This window comes from Orcinus orca, chromosome 19 (genome assembly GCF_937001465.1).
Source record: "Orcinus orca chromosome 19, mOrcOrc1.1, whole genome shotgun sequence".
NCBI classification, from domain to species: domain Eukaryota; kingdom Metazoa; phylum Chordata; class Mammalia; order Artiodactyla; family Delphinidae; genus Orcinus; species Orcinus orca.
The window spans coordinates 34,831,412-34,846,803 of NC_064577.1; the positions used below are offsets into that span (position 1 = coordinate 34,831,412).

The 15,392-nt window shown below is 44.7% G+C and overlaps 1 protein-coding gene and 1 long non-coding RNA gene across 3 annotated transcripts in view; one reads left to right on the forward strand and one right to left on the reverse strand.

Moving 5' to 3' along the window:
- PITPNC1 (phosphatidylinositol transfer protein cytoplasmic 1) overlaps positions 1-15,392 on the forward strand; it is a 263,252-nt gene that overhangs the window by 36,055 nt on the left and 211,805 nt on the right. The gene's annotated exons all lie outside the window — the stretch shown is intronic.
- LOC125962073 (uncharacterized) lies at positions 2,370-7,870 on the reverse strand. Its single transcript, XR_007473444.1, has 2 exons — positions 7,805-7,870; positions 2,370-3,453 (listed from the first exon to the last, which is right to left on the reverse strand). It is a non-coding gene; the product is annotated as an uncharacterized LOC125962073 (long non-coding RNA).

Here is a 15,392-nt window from a genome sequence, read left to right on the forward strand (position 1 = left end):
GACTTTTTTGGACAACGGGTTGTATGTCTATTTCATCAGCAACACCTGTATTTACAATGTCCTCTCTTTGGCTCGGTCCGATATTTTCAGTTTCAGATGGCACCAGCCACACCCCTGTATTTCCCCAGTGGATTAACCCTCCAGGAAAGTTCCAGCCATCTGAAACTCTCAGGAAACAAGCTGGGTGTGCCTGATAAGGAAGGTTGAACAAAATCATGTAAATTTTTCTAGGATGTTTTCTGTCATAATAGCTAACATTTTGCTGGGCTTGCTATGTTCTAGAAACTTTGTTACAGGCTTTCTGAACATCAAAGAAAAAAATTTAACTCTAAGAAAAAAATAAATACTCCTCTGCCTTGATCTCTTGAGAGATCTTTGTAAATATCAGCCAGTATAGTGTATCCTACCTATGGATTTCGGCTCTGTGGGACTATGGTTCTCATTTAGCCTATCACTATTTATTGAGTGATTATTATGTGCCAGACACTGCTCTGGGCACTAGGGATGTGCAGCCACATGTCAAGGAACGCCTGGGGCCACCAGAAACTTCCTGCTTTCTGCATGGGAGGACCCAGACAATAACGTATAAACATAAAAATATAATGTAATGTCAGGTAGAGATTTAAAAAAGGCAGGATAAAGGAGCAGGGAGTAGGGATGGGAGAAGCAATGGGGAAGGCCTTTGATGAAATGACATTTGAGCTGAGACCTGCATGAATCATGGGAACAAGCCTTGCAGATATTTGGCAAAAGAGCCAATTGCTTCTGCGCTAAATGGTTTTCCCTCTTCTGCTTTTTATAGTTTTCCTGTCTTCTCCTTGCTTGAGCCAGACCAACGGAAGCCAGATCTAGAGAGGAGACAGAGCTACAAGTGTGCCTTAGGGAAGGCAAAGGGCTTAGCTGCAGCTGCAGGGGCAGGTCTGGACACGTGGGTGACGCCGCATAGGGCGAGTGCGGTGGCTGCTATGGTCAGCCAAGCTTGCAGGCAGTTGCATCAGAGGACCACCCAGCCGGGGGAGAAGAGGCATCCAAAGAATAGTCCGACGGCCAGCAGGCCAGCAGAAGTGCAGTACGGGCTGAATGGGGGTGTTGTCAGCAGAGACCACAGGTGGCACTGCTACTCGGGCTCAGAACAGAACCTGGCTCTCCAAGGGCATGGAGCAGAGCAAGGCTGGAGCACAGAAGCAGAAACTCTGGTTTAAGAGAGCACCTTGATTACATATGTTAAGGAGGTCAAGCGTTTAGTGCTTAGAACCAGGGCTGCAGCTTGGGAATGAGTCTTGCAGCAACTGACTTAATACTGACACTTCAGCTATGGAGCCAGGGTCCTGTGTCCCCTCCTCCTGCTCATATAGGATGACCAGAAACTTCTTTGCATCCCTTTGAATGCCATCGGCTGTCTGCCGCTCTCTGTTATACTGCCTGTCCATTTGCACATGTTGATTGCCTCCTCTGCCCAGGAACTCATTAGCTTACCAGCAAAGGGATGCTCTCAACCCTGTTCAGACAGTTTCCTCTTCCGGCTCTCACAGGCCTATAACATAACCTTTACATTCCCCTTGGCAAAATGCTGTCACCTTTTTTGGGGAGGTAGGCTAGAAGCCAAAAGCACAAGATCTAGACTCAGACCACCTGCTTTGAGCCCTGGCTCCCCTTGGCAAGTGACTCAACCTCAGTTACCTCATCTGTAAAATGGGAATAATAATAGCACCTACCTTGTAGGATTTTTGTGAAGATGAGATCCCCCCACAGTGTCTGGACCCATGAGTGTCACTGCTTTTTACATGTCTTTGTGCCCTCACTAAACTGGGAAGCCCTCCAGGCACGTCCCTGTCCTCATGGGGCTGACATTCTACTGGTGGAGACAGACCATGAGTAAGCGAACACAGAAATAAATAATATAATTTCAGATGGTATTGAGTGTAATAAAGAAAAATCAAATTAGGGTAATATAATCAAGTGACCTAAGGTACCTGTGGGTGTGCGTATGGGTGCTATTTTATTTTATTTTATTTTCATAAATAAGATCTTTAATTTGTCACCATTAAAAGTCTGAATTTTAAACAGATTCTTGGACTGGTGGCTCATATCCATCAGCTTGTTCAACTTTAGCACCTGTCTCATCCCCAGTAGCTTTTCTAGAACTACTACCGTTACCATGTAGCTCCATGAGTTTTCCCAATTCAAACTTGGGCTTCTTCAGCTTTTTACTTTTCTAACAAAGACATCATGGAGCAGACAAATAGATTGACAAGCCTTTTCTATGTCTTTTCCAGTGCTGTCTGGAATCCTGCAAACCAGTAATGATATATTAGAATAAACCTACACTTCATTTAATATGGGTGCTATTTTATTTTTAAAATTAATTGATTAATTAGTTTATTTATTTATTTTGCTGCGTTTGGTCTTCGTTGCTGCACGCGGGCTTTCTCCAGTTGTGGCGAGCGGAGGCTACTCTTTGTTGCAGTGCGTGGGCTTCTCATTGTGGTGGCTTCTCTTGTTGCGGAGCACAGGCTCTAGGCGTGCAGGCTTCAGTAGTTGTGGTGTATGGGCTCAGTAGTTGTGGCTCACGTGCTCTAGAGCACAGGCTCAGTAGTTGTGGTGCACGGGCTTAGTTGCACGGCATGTGGGATCTTCCCAGACCAGGGCTTGAACCCATGTCCCCTGCATTCTTAACACTGTGCCACCAGGGAAGTCCCTATGGGTGCTATTTTGAATAAGATGGATGGAGAAGGCTTTTCTGAGGATTTGACATTTGAACAATGGTAGGATCCAAGTGACAATCTGGAGGACAGCCGTCCAGGTAGAGGGAGACAGAGGGGTCAGCAAGTGCTGGAGTGACCTTGGTGTGTTTGAACGAGGAGGAGAGTAAGGGTAGAGCTGGGTGAACAGGAGGAGCACAGACAGGGTGAAGCGAGGGCAGGGGGAGGAGAGGGGACGGAGGGATGAAGAGGGCAGACTGTGAAGGGCTTCAGGGGTCTGGCCAGGAGTTTGGGGTGTGGCCTTCTTACAGCAGGAGCCACTGAGAGTTATAAGCAGGGGAGTGACATGATTTTTTTTTATATATAAATTTATTTATTATTTATTTATTTATTTTTGGCTGCGTTGGGTCTTCGTTGCTGTACGCAGACTTTCTCTAGTTGCAGCGAGCGGGGGCTACTCTTCCTTGCGGTGCGCGGGCTTCTCATTGCAGTGGCTTCTCTTGTTGTGGAGTATGGGCTGTAGGCGCGCAGGCTTCAGTAGTTGCAGCACGCGGGCTCAGTAGCTGTGGCTCACGGGCTTAGTTGTTCCACGGCATGTGGGATCTTCCCAGACCAGGGCTCAAACCTGTGTCCCCTGCATTGGCAGGTGGATTCTTAACCACTGCGCCACCAGGGAAGCCCACAGTGGTTGTTTTTGATACGCTTGTTTTGGAGGTGGGAAGGTTCTCACTCTGGACATCCACTGATAGACCTGCAAGATTATGAATTTTGACATGTAGTCTGAAACCGTGCACCTCAGATTGGGACCTGAACCCAGGCGTCCAGGAGTTGAACCCGGCCAAACCCCACAGTCTTCCAACTGAGATCACAGCTGGTTTCAGGACTTAATGAAGCTCAGGTTCTTGACGTCTCATCGCAGAAAGAATTCAGTGAGAGACAAAGTGATAGGTAAGAAGTGGACTTATTTAGAGAGAAACACACTCCACAGACAGAGTGTGGGCCACCTCAGAAGGTTAGAAAGGCCGAGTGACATGATTTGATTTCTGTCTCTTTGCTGTATGGAAAGTTGAGGCAAGGGGAAGAGCAGGGATAGAAGGGCACCAGGGATTCTTGGACTTCAGGGATGTTGAGGTTCAGGGATTTGTTCTGGTGGCCTTTCGGGGGAGGTGGGGTGCTCAGTTAGTTTGATGATAGCCTTCTGTGGTAGGTCTGATAGTGTCCCCTCAAAATTCATGTCCACCCAGAACCTCAGAATGTGACCTTAATTGGAAATAGGGTTTTTGCAGATGTAGTCAGTTAAGAACCTCGAGATGAAATCATCCTGGATATAGGGTGACTGGGATCCTTACATGAAGAGAGGACACAGACACAGAGAAGATGGCCTTGTGAAGGCGGAGGCAGAGGTTGGGGACATGCAGCTGTAAGTCAAGGAATGTCTGGGGCCACCGGAAGCTGGAAGAGGCAGGAAGGATTCTTCCCTAGGGCCTTCAGGGGGAGTGTGGCCCTGCTGACACCTTGATTTTGGACTTCTAGCTTCCAGAGCTGTGAGAGAATAACATTTCTGTTGCTTTAAGTGACTCAGGTGGTATTATTACTCTGTTATTGCAGCCACAGGAAACTAATGCAGTTCCTAAGGGTCTTTGGTCTCTTAGGAGATTGCACTGGGGTGGAGGGTGGGAGTCTTTTCAGGAGCTTTGACAGCTCTTTAGACCTCCCTTAACATCAGGGAGGGTGGTCTTAACCAGGAACTTGAAGGAGCATTAGTAGCCCAGAGGAGGCGTCTGATGAATGTTGGTTGAATGAATGAATGAATGCATGAATGAGTGAGTGAGTGAATGAATAGGCCTGTCTGTGAATGAATAGGGCCGTGATCTGCCCTGACCATCATTAAATAGCCCCAATTGTGATAATTATAAGCTGCCATCTACAGTGGCATGGATGCCCCTTCTGCCATGTGCCTTCTAAGCTCCTGCAGGTTGAGAAACCAGATTAATTAAGATCTTTGGTAGAATTTGGATGAGAAGGACGGAGTTCCTGAGTGAGAGCCTAAGTGACTTTCGAATGCATAGAATGTGTGGATTTTAGAATCTGGACTTTTAACACTGATTTTCTGAGCTCAGAGGTAATTTTTTTCTTCCTTCCTTTTACATGTTCATTTAGCTGGGTCAAATTAGGAGAACTGGAGAAGCAATCCAGACATATAATCCTCTGCCTCAGCAACAAAAAGCAGTCCTGCTGATGGTTTATTGCTACTAATTTTTTTGTTTTGTTTTGTTTAGAGGTTGAAACTGCTGAACAGTGAGAGGAAATTCCAGGCCACAAAAACTTTATTTTATGGTAATCCTGCCAGGGGCCCACCCCCTCTGCTACTATAAATTTCTCTTGGCCTGTCCTGTAGAAAGTGTACATGGGCTGAGATCAAGCTTTTTTTTTTTTTTTAATTAAACTAATGGACTGCACTCTCCTCCATAAAACACGGGTCCAGGTGGTGATGCCCTGCTGAGCATCGGCCTCTCCCAGGAAGCCTGGCCCTTTGTCTTAGTGATACAAATTCCTGGTCGCGTCTGGACACACAGTAGGTACTGAATGAATGCTTCTTTAATTGAAATCAGGGCTGAAATGCAAAACTGGTTGGGCATGTGTACCTGGACAGTGTCCATTTCTATGTCAGTTTCTCTCCTGTGTAGTTGATGAGCTTCCTAATGTTGATTTTTAAAAGAACCAAGAACTGTATTTAGTTAATTTAAAAAAATGCAGACTAGGATTCAGAACAGCTGTGTTTGCTGTTGGCATGGCTGTTATCCTCCTCATGCTGGTGTTTTGTCACAACAGTACCACATTGTAGAAACAAAAGTTTAGAAAGAGGGGCGGAAGGAGGGGGTGGGATGAATTGGGAGATTGGGATTGACATATATACACTAATATGTATAAAATAGATAATAATAAGAACCTGCTGTATGAAAAATAAATAAATAAAATAAAATTCAAGAAAAAAAAAAGGAAAAAGGATGACTTTTCATCCTCCAGCTACCAGTACAACCTGCAGCCTCAGCTCACAGTACTTAATTTTGTATCTGGTAATAGGGCGCAGAGACAATTCTTTTTTAACATCTTTATTGGAGTATAATTGCTTTACAATATTGTGTTAGTTTCTGCTGTATAACAAAGTGAATCAGCTCTGCATATGCACATCCCCACATCCCCTCCCTCTTGTGCCTCCCTTCCACCCTCTTTTTCCCACCCCTCTAGGTGGTCACAAAGCACCGAGCTGATCTCCCTGTGCTATGCGGCTGCTTCCCACTAGCTATCTTACATTTAGTAGTGTATATATGTCAATGCTACTCTTTCACTTCTTCCCAGCTTACCCTTCCCCCTCCCTGTGTCCTCAAGTCCATTCTCTACGTCTGTGCCTTTATTCCTGTCCTGCCCCTAGGTTCATCAGAACCTTTTTTTTTTAATTTAGATTCCATATATATGTGTTAGCATACGGTATTTGTTTTTCTCAGAGATAATTCTGTGAAGCAGATGTGTGAAGGGCTGATCCTTATGGAAGCTAACTTTTTTTGTTTTTTTAATTTATTTTTATTTATTTTTGGCTGCATTGGGTCTTTGTTCCTGTGTGCGGGCTTTCTTTAGTTGCAGTGAGCTAGGGCTACTCTTTTGTTGCAGTGCGCTTCTCTTGTTGCGGAGCATAGGTTCTAGGCGCGCAGGCTTCAGTAGTTGTGGCACACGGGCTCAGTAATTGTTGCTTGCAGGCTCTAGAGCGTAGGCTCAGTAGTTGTGGCGCATGGGTTTAGTTGCTCCGTGGCATGTGGGATCTTCCTGGACCGGGGCTCAAACCCATGTCCGCTGCATTGGCAGGCGGATTCTTAACCACTGCGCCACCAGGGAAGCCCTGGAAGCTAATTTCTTATAGAAATAAATATATTCTGCAGCCCTGGGAAGGGGGCATGAAATTATTCTAAGACGCTTCCTTTTTGAGTGCGTTTGAATATGTTCATGGGTTGTGTAGAATTTTTTGCATCCCGTTATCCAATGTATCACCTTTTGACACATTTCTTGTTTATAAGTATCCCAGCCAGTGATGAATAGAGAAAGAAGATAAAGGAAAAAAATAAAATGAGCAGGAAAACAAAAGAAACAAACAAGCAAGTCAAAAAAAAAGGAGGGGGGGGATCTTCCCTGGTGGCACAGTGGTTGAGAATCCACCTGCCAATGCAGGGGACACGGGTTCCATCCCTGGTCAACATGCCGTGGAGCAACTAAGCCCATGAGCCACAACTACTGAGCCTTCACTCTAGAGCCCGCGAGCCACAACTACTTACTGAAGCCCGTGCGCCTAGAGCCCGTGTTCACAACAAGAGAAGCCCTCACACCGCAATGAAGAGTAGCCGCCGGTCACCGCAACTACAGAAAACCCGCGTGCAGCAATGAAGACCCAACTCAGACAAAAAAAACCCCAAATCCCCACAAAACCCAAAACCTCTTTCCCAGTAGGTAATAACTTTGGATGTAAAACTTATCAGGCAGGCAGGAGGAGAGTGAAAAGTCTGCCTAAAATGAGAGCTGTCTGTAGGCTGCATTCAGGCTATCACAGGTCACCTGCAGGCTGGAACACAGCCAAAACTAGGGTGAGGCTAGTGAGACACGCCCCTGGGGACCCCAATTGAAGGGGCATCCCCCAAACTCAATAATCGCAATGAATAATATTTTTAATCCATTGTATTTTAAAAATCATCATTAATGCAAAATATTCCCATGCTGAATAACGTATCAAAATGTCGAGTGCAGGATCTGACACTGCACTGGCAAACTCAAACTCATTCACCTCTCTCTAACCAGAACGTCACTGAGCTCTCAAAAGGAAAAGTTTCTCCTTACTCTAAGCCTGGCTTTGCTCTGGGTTTGAATTCTAGCTCCTTTAGGACCAGCTCTATGAACTCAGGCTCACGACTCAACCTTTCTGAGCTTCCTTTTGTAAAATAAAGATAGCGCTTTCCGTTGCAGGGCTCTGGGGTGGTTTAAAAAATATGCCTGTGATATACTGGGCACATAGTAGATGCCCAATAAACCATAGCATTGAATAATTCATAGTTACTCACAGAGAATTCAGTTCTTCAGGAGACCCAAGCAGGTCCTGCCTCTTACACGAGTCTCTTACACATCTGTCAGGGTTAACACAGCTCTGCTTTCACTTTATAGAATGTCTCAGAGTATAGCCTGGTGCCTGCGCTTTGAACACTCATATATCCGTTCAACTGCTCAGTAACCGATTTCCTGTTTAGTCGTAGCTCCTTGCCTGGGCCGGGCCATGGATGGCAAGTTGATATCTCTGTACCTCCCTCTCAGAGCAACTCAGCCTTCAGAAGCCATCCAAAAGTTAGGTTTGGTAGCAGCTTTTATTTATTAAGGGCTCCTCCATCATTGTGAGTCTCTCTTGAGTGCATTTCCACACCTGATGGTTCATGAGGATGACGCCTCACCCTTATTGTCATTTAAACTGTCCACAATCCTGAACTGGCCTCTGATTTGCTCCACAGAGATGGGGCCATATTCCATGACACAGGACTGAAGCTGGGGGCCGAGTGGAAATCACATGGGCAGGAGGGTCGAGTGGGAATCCGGTTACTATTTGATACAGAAAACTGCAAAGCCCCCCACCCATTTTCTCCTATTGTCCAAGGCTGGTGGGACCAACCGTTTTTTCAGCCTTTCTTCTAATCTGATCATAGCTTCAGAGATGACAAAGCAGAGCCCTCACTTCAGTTGTTCTCCTCCTTAGTTCTAAGGATGCAAAATGAGATGGGAGAATGACAGGAGAGTGTCACTCAAACAACTTATTAGATTTTGGGGGAGGGGTCTTAGTTATCATGAATGGGTCGTACGTTTTGAACATTCATCACTGCGTCCTGCTCTTCAGCGAGAGACAGTTTGTAAAATAGGAACGACATACTTCTGGCTTCAGTTGTGTGTGCTTTGGACTTAAGCTCTTATTTTCCACTTAATTAGTTAATAGGAATTTATCGAGCTAGGTGCAAAATGATACAAAAGATTAGGAGAACGGGATTTTTGACCCTGAAGGTTTATGACGTAGTTGGGGAGAATAAATTGTGCTCGAGCTGAGCCTTTAGGCTGATACTCCTACTGCATTTATATATGCTCTCATTTCTGCCGTGGAAATGTTGCTCGAATTTGGCCTCTTCCTCTTTCACACTCTTGTTTTAGGGCTGTCGGCCCTCACTTACTGCCCGGGCTAGGGCAGGGCCCTACCAAGCTCTATGGGAGCCTTGAGGCAAAGAAAACTGTGCACCCCTATGTCCACTTATCAAAATATCCTCCCATGTTGACAACCAAGTGGGAAAAGTTAATAAAAGCTCTACAACAAAAAAATACAACTCTATGGAAAGCCTCATGTTGTCCAATCTGTTCCTATATCATTGCCCACCCTTGTAAACCCACCCAGCATGGTGAGGGCTGGGGGGTGGACAGGTGGGGTGGTGCTTGCAGTTTCATAATAAAGCAGGGTGGTAAACCAAAGGGTAACATTCTGTCTTTACTTACATAATTTTTTTTTTCCATCGTGGACTTTCTTGGCTTTAATTTTGATTTCTAAAAAAATATTGCATTAAAATAATATTCATCCGAATCGCTGAGTTCTTTGGCGTCCCCGTAAATTTTGTACCTCCCTCTCTCCGTACCTAATCCTGGCTATGACCTGCTGCAAAAGCCCATTCCAGGCTGTTAGGTGCACAGCTGACAGTGCCCTTCCTAACAGACCAACAGTGATCATGTCACTTCCGCATTTGCTCCTGATTGTCTAAGAGGTAAAATCCAGCCCTGTTGGCCTGGCTGCAAGCCTCTTCACAGTCTGGGCCTCCACTCACCTCACCAGGGCATCTGCCCCACCTGGCCCTGTTCCTTCCTCATCACGCCTCTTCAGGACTGCGTCTTTGCCCACACCACAACTTCTGCCCGAGTTTCGCTCCTGTCCCCAAACTCCTTCACCTTGGACGTCCCTGCTTAGCTCTTGAGTTCTACCTGGGATAACAGCTCCCGGCTGGGCTGCCTTTTTGAGTTCCCCAAGTAGGCTTAATTGCTGTTTTCCCATAGAAATTTATTTGTTTCCACTCGATTCCTATCCTGGCTGTTACACTCACGATTCCACTGTGATTTATCTGTTTACCTGTGTCCCCAGTTACACTGCCTGCTCTCCTTGAGGAGAGCAACCGGGCTTTTCATGTCAAATGAATAATGAATACAGCTGGATACAGTGAAAAAAAGCAGTAACAGCAACTATGAAATAATTCATGGAAAACAATAGAACAGCCTAGCGGGCTCTGCTTTTAATGTCAGGCAATTCTGAGTTCAAATGTTGGTTGTCCTTAGCTAGCTTTGTGACACTAAAGTTTTCAGATTTTTACTATGGAAACTTTCAAACATAAGCAAAAGTAGAGAGACCCAGGACTTCCCTGGTGGGCCAGTGCTTAAGACTTTGCTTTCTAATGCAGCGGGTGCAGGTTCAGTACCTGGTCAGGGAGCTAAGATCCCACATGCCAAAAAACCAAAACATAAAACACAAGCAATATCGTAACAAATTCAATAAAGACTTCTTTTTTTTTTTTTGCGGTACGCGGGCCTCCCACTGCTGTGGCCTCTCCCGTTGCGGAGCACAGGCTCCGGACGCGCAGGCTCAGCGGCCATGGCTCACGGGCCCAGCCGCTCGCGGCATGTGGGATCCTCCCGGACTGGGGCACAAACCCGTGTCCCCTGCATCGGCAGGCGGACCCTCAACCACTGCGCAACCAGGGAAGCCCAAGACTTATTTTTTTTGAGATTTATTTATTTATTTGTTTGTTTTTTGGAGGCGTTGGGTCTTTGTTGCTGCACGCGGACTTTCTCTTGTTGCAGCGAGCGGGGGCTACTCTTCGTTGCGGTGTACGGGCTTCTCATTGTGGTGGCTTGTCTTGTTGCGGAGTACAGGCTCTAGGCGCGCGGGCTCAGTAGTTGCGGCACATGGGCTCAGTAGTTGTGGCATGCGGGCTCAGTAGTTGTGGCACGCAGGCTCAGTAGTTGTGGCCTGTGGGCTCTAGAGCGCAGGCTCAGTAGTTGTGGTGCACAGGCTTAGTTGCTCCGCGGCATGTGGGATCTTCCTGGACCAGGGCTCAAACCCGTGTCCCCTGCATTGGCAGACGGATTCTTAACCACTGCGCCACCAGGGAAGCCCAATAAAGACTTTTTAAAAAAAGTAGAGAGACCCCCTCTGATGAACCCACATGGGGCCCACCCCGAATGCCCCACCCTCCACTCCTATCCTTGGATTGTTTTTGAAGCAAATTCCAGACAACATATTATTCCAAATAGAATTATTTCAATAAGAACATTAAACTTTTAATTGATTGCAAACTCAATATGAACCACGTGCAAAAAAGAGCTGTCAGGGGGTTTGGGTCATGGGGAGGCCCTTTTAAAGCAAGTCTTGAAGGATGACTACGGATTTTGGCAAAGAAAGGTTGTAAGTCGGAAGCTGTAAGTCATGTGTGCGCAAGGGGTCAACAGATTGTTTTTGCTGGAACAGGGGTCAGGGCAGGGAGAGGGAATGGGAAGGAAAACCTAGGTGTGGAACAGATGGGGGGCCAGGCCCTTGATGCTTTAGAGGCAGCCTTTTAGGTGTGTGGGGGGGCTGGGGGAATCTTAGTTTGTGTTCCTTTGAAGGTCTGCACTCAATTGTGACAGGGGGCTGAGGACAGTAGTAATATTGATTCAGTGCCCTTCAACTGTCTCTCAGAGCATTTTCCTTGTTTACTGATTTCTCCTTTAACAGCAAAAGCAATCGTCACTGGACATTTAAAGAACTGACTCCTCTACCAACCACCAGGCTTTAGTGGAGGAGAAATGAGAACTCAGTTTTCCATGCTGAGCCCTACACTAAGATGACCTGGCAACTGTGTATTTTATCCCACTGGGTTTAATCCTTATTATGAATAACAGAGCGAAGCTTTGTTATTCACAGGAGTTGCATTTCTGCTGCTGGGAGAATTAGCTGCAATCTTATTCGCAAGGTGCCTTCTGATGCAATGAGGTCTTTTGAAGTGTGCATAAATAGAGGCTATTGTTTAGGCATTCGGAGGTAAGGCTTAGATTGCTCCAGAAGTTCCAGTCTGACTCTAGGTATCTTTGTTTGGCTGATTCTTTTTTTTTTCTCCCTGGGGCCACAAGTAGTAGTTTTCTCCATATGGCTTTAGCGACTTGCCTCTTCATCACCTCCTGAAACTAGGGCACAACCAACACTTTTTCTGTAGGCTTTTCTGCTTAGAGGAGGAGGAAATTGTTCTGAGTCCAAAAAACAGAATGGAGAAAAAAATGTGCAAGTTTAACTAGGATATCACACAGAAATGGAGCCTTTGGTAAAGAAATAATTTTGTTTCTGATTAAGATTTTTTTTTTTAAGCTAGGGGAAATAGAAGCATAGTAAAGAGTGAGCCTATTAATTTATTGCCACCTGGAATCTCTTAGGAGACTTTAGGATCTCTGAAGGAGAGAACTGATCATTTGTTTAAGTCTTCGAAGCTCGCACACCCCAGTTCCCCAGCACAATAAGCCTTTCTGGGCCTTTGGAGCAGCGGATGTGAAACTTCGTCTTCAAAACCGCAGAGAGAAGTCTCCTTTCTTTGAAGGTGTTTATTTTCTGAAGTTTTTACCTGGGATCCCAGCTAACACACATGGCTGTTTTTTGGTTTTTAAATTTTTTTCTTGCAATGAGAAATTTTAAGATCTACTCTCTCAGCAGCTTTCAAACGTACAATCGAGTACTGTTACCCACGGTCTCCACAGCAATACATCACATCCCCAGGACTTCTCTCACCACACTGCTTTTCTGGAAAGGCTTATTGAAAATGATTTGTGGGTTTAATCTGGGTGTTTTCTTTTGATCACCTCGGTCTGCATGTGTCCCTAATTGTATGGCTGTCTGAGGTTCCTCCACCCAGAGTGAAGTGATTTTCTCATCTGGAACCAGATGCTTCCAGAATCGGGGCAGCTTCCTCGACTTGCGGGAGGGGGTACCAGGCTTCTCCGGGACCCAGGAAGCTGCCCTTTGTAGGTGCTTCACACTTGCTTTATTCACGACTCCGTCTTCATAATGTTACCTCCGTTTCTCCCCTCCACTGGATCTGTCTAGAGCCACCGGGCCATTCTCTCCTCTTTTGTGACTCTGTGAATCTAAGACTAGAATCTAGTCCTTCCCAAGGGATAAGATCTTCTGCTGCAAAGTCCTTTCTCACCATCCACAGACAAAATCACCATTAGGCCATGTTTACTGAACTGCAAAGGTGGGTGCATCATCTCCTTCAAGCACTAACACTTCTATCTCTTTGCTCTTCCCCCTGCCACCTGTGCGTTGTCACCCAAGCGATTAAAACCATCTGGTTGTAATTCTTCGATTTACACTGACCTTCTAAGGGGTGTCCATGTTGACACAGCAAAGTCCCTTCTCTTGCCTTTTCTCCTCCGCCATGTTTGAGCTTGGCTTAAAGGCTTGGTATTTGGAAGAAGTTAAAAGTGATGCAGTGACTTGCTTTGGACGATGCTGATACACACATCTTTGGAAGCCTTAGACTGGGGAGTGTCAATTTAATTTGGATTCTGTCAGCTTGTTGCATTCTGATCACCCGTTGTGAGGGCTTGCTGAGAACCTGAGATTATTTGTTAAACTGCCATTGGAATAAACACAACACTTTTCTTTAAAGGGAAAAGAACTTTTTAAAGAAAGTAATAAGCATACCTCTATATTTTCTTGACAGATATCAAAGAAAAAAAAATCTTCCTGTTTTTACCTTGACAAGACATCTAACATCGCTGGGAGGTTTTGCTTGCATGAGAACTTCAACATTATAATCTAGAAATCTCAAGCTCAACAACTTTCTCTGTCTGGGGATGGGGAAAAGGGATGATAAAATAGTTTTCTATACAGCTGGTTACCAAAATAGTCAAATATGAAAGCTATTTCATCTCCTTTTAAAAGGTTAGTCTTTTGATATATGAATCACAATTGATGCTAAAAGGAAAGTGTTAGAAACATAAACTTTTTTTCTCTGCTAGTTCAGGTTTTGAATGTTTTAATTACTTAACTGTTTATTTTTCTGGCAGTGAGGTTAGTACTGGTGGCCAGTGATTACCAACAATTAAAAAAACAAGTCATCTAAGACAACACTTACACACCCAGAAAACCCAACTAAAATCACACTTCGTTTTTTGCTTTTATGGTTTCGAAGTAAATTCTGAATCAGTTTCATGATTCTTGTGGTATTTTTCCAAATTAATGACTTTGGACATTTGGACGCTGAGCTGTGTGAATGCTGAATGTGTTTTCTTCCCTTTGCTATCAATTAGGTATTTAAGAATGCATCTTATGAAGAAATAGCCACCTAAAAATACGCCAAAGGCCACAGTCCTGTATCCTTCCTCAGACGGAATACTGCACAGGAGACTTAAAAAAATTGCGGTTATATGTGTCATAAAATTTACATTTTAAACTTTTTTAAGTGTACAGTTCAGTGGCATTAAGTACATTCATAATGCTGTGCAACCATCTCCAGAACTTTTTCGTCAACCCAAACAGAAACTCATTAAACACTAACTCCTTGTGCCCCCTTTAAACAGATTGTTATATACATTAAACACTAACCCATTAAACACTAACTCCTTGTTAAACCCATTAAACACTAACTCCTTGTGCCCCCTTTCCCCAGCCCCTGGCAGCCACCATTCTATTGTACTTTCTGTTTCTATGAATTTGACTATTCAAGGTACCTCATATGAGAGGCATCATGTGTCTGGATTATTTCACTGAGCATAATGCTTTGTAGGTTCATCCATGTGGTAGCATCTGTCAGAATCTCCTTCCTTTACAAGGCTGGATAATATTCCATTGTATGTAGGTACCACATTCTGTTTATCCACTCATCTGTCAGTCAATGCACAGGAGACTTTTAAATTTAATTTTTGCTCTCATCACACACATACACAAAAAGGTAACCACGAGAAGAAATATGTTAATTAGCTTGACTGTAGTAATCATTTCATTGTGTATATGTATCTGAAATCATCATCTCAAATGCCTTAAGTACATATAATTTTTATTTAAAAAAATAGAATAGTATAAAAATTTTACTTTTAATATGTGCCATTTGGCATCTTTCCCCCTAATTTCCTGGCATTCTTTCACTTGGGGGTCATTTTTTGAGCCTTACATGCTGACAGGTGTTGAGAACACAGAAATGAATGAGCTCTACCCTGCATGCAGGGAACTTCTTTTCTGGTTGGGTAGACAGACCAGGAAATAGGGTCCAAGGCTTGGTGGTGGCCATCCAAGCAGAAAGCAGAGGGGAAGGTGGGTGGCTCACTGTTGGAGAAGGGCTACATCCATTGTGGGTGGGAGTGTGGGGGCCTGATGAATGAAGGCCTCTAGGTCATGTTCTAAGTTCTCCTACTCAAAGGCTAGAAATAGATGTCAGCAGAATTAAAGGTCATGTATAGAAGGAGAATCTGATATACTGCAGTACTCCACCTGTAGGCATGATTTCTTGTAAATTATATTCACGTTTTACCGTCAAAGACACTTCTCTCCCCTAAAATAATAGAGCACAACTTTAACTCATTTGGCCCCTATATAGACAGGAGGTTGTGTGGGAT